Source organism: Apis dorsata, unplaced genomic scaffold, assembly GCF_000469605.1.
Source record: "Apis dorsata unplaced genomic scaffold, Apis dorsata 1.3 scaffold_270, whole genome shotgun sequence".
NCBI classification, from domain to species: Eukaryota; Metazoa; Arthropoda; class Insecta; order Hymenoptera; family Apidae; genus Apis; species Apis dorsata.
In genome coordinates, this window is record NW_006263548.1 from 185,378 (window position 1) to 187,297 (window position 1,920).

Sequence of the window (1,920 nt, forward strand, 5' to 3'; positions counted from 1 at the left end):
TGGATTGAATTGGATAACGTTGGAGATCGTAGATTGAGAGATTTGAAAGTTGAGGATTTATTAATTGAATTATATTGGATAAGGTTGAATAAAATCGTAGATTGAGAGAGATATAAGTTGAGGATTTTGGATTGAATTGGATAACGTTGGAGATGATTGAGAGATGAGATTGAAAGATATGTAAGTTGAGGATTTGGAATGCAATGTGGAAAGGGATATAAAGTATGGTGTGGTTGTTGGATATGGCAGGCAGAGAATTAAGTGGATGGTTACGTAGAGTTGTGAAAGGGTTTGATTAGATCGTGTGATTGGTGAACTACGAATGTTTATAAATGAAGTAGTTTACTGCAGTATAATCTTTGATATATGTATGGTTATTTATCATTATTTATTAATAATAAAGGTAAAATTTGAATGGAAGATTTAGAGATGAAATGAAAGGAAATATGTGAAGTGTAATACACGTTATGGAAGATTGAATAATAATTAGAGATCAATAAATTTTTTGATGAATGTTAAGGAAAATTTCAAGATGCCAAATTATTATTCTTATTGAATAAATCTTCTTTGATTGAAAACTTCATATATTTATTTCCAATTCTCCTATATTTTTTGAAAAGCAAACTTTATGTTCTTATTTCTGATTAATTATAATATTAATTGAATTTAAAAAACAAAACTCTACATTATTTTAAATTAATCACAATAATTAAACATCCATAAATATTCTTTTCCAATCAAAAATTTAACTCCATATTTTTATTTCACAATTAATCACAGTAATAATTCTCCTCCAATTAAAAACTCCATATTATTTCCAATCAATTGAATCAAAAATATCCTCCTCCATTTTTAAAAATCAAACTGTATGTTTTTATTTCCAATTAATTGAATCTCCAAAAATATCCTCCACCATTTCTAGAAACCAAACTCCATCTTTCTAATTAATTACAACATCAATTGAATCTAAAAACGAAACTCCACATCCTTATATCAAATTAATCACAACAATTAAATTTCCAAAAATATCCTTCCCAATTGAAAACAAACTTCGCATCCCTATTTTCAATTAATTGAATCTTCAAAAGTATCCTCCTCCAATTCCACAAAAAAAAAGAATAAACCAAATTCCACACCTTTATTATTCCAACTAAATTCATCTCAAAAAAAAAAAAAAAAAAAAAAAGAAATTAGATCTCTAAAAATATTCTTCTTCAATTCTAAAAAAAAAAAAACTCCACATTTTCATTTCAAATTAATCACAACAACAATCCAATCTCCTCCAATTCCACAAACAAAAACTAAAAAACTTATCTTAAAAAGAAAAAAAAATTAAATCTCTAAAAGTATTCTCCTTCAATTCCACAAAAAAAAAAAAAATAAATCAAACTCCACATCTTTATTATTCCAACTAAACTCATCTCAAAAAAAAAAAAAAAAATTGAATCTCCAAAAGTATCCTCTTCCAATTTTAAAAAAAAATCAAAACTCCACATCCTCATTTCAAATTAATCGCAACAACAATCCAATCTCCAAAACTATTCTCCAATTCCAAAAAAAACCAAACTCCACATGTTTATTACTCCAACTAAACTCATCTCAAAAAAAAAAAAAAATTAGATCTTCAAAAGTATCCTCCTCCAATTCCACAAAAAAGAAAGAATAAACCAAACTCCACACCTTTATTATTCAAAAAAAAAAAAAAAATTGAATCTCCAAAAGTATCCTCCTTCAATTTTAAAAAAAAACCAAAACTCCACATCTTCATTTCAAATTAATCGCAACAACAATCCAATCTCCTCCAATTTCAAAAATAAACCAAACTCCACACTTTATTATTCCAATTAAATTCATCTTAAAAAAAAAAAAATCAGATCTCCAAAACTATTTTCCTCCAATTCCAAAAAAACCCAAACTCCA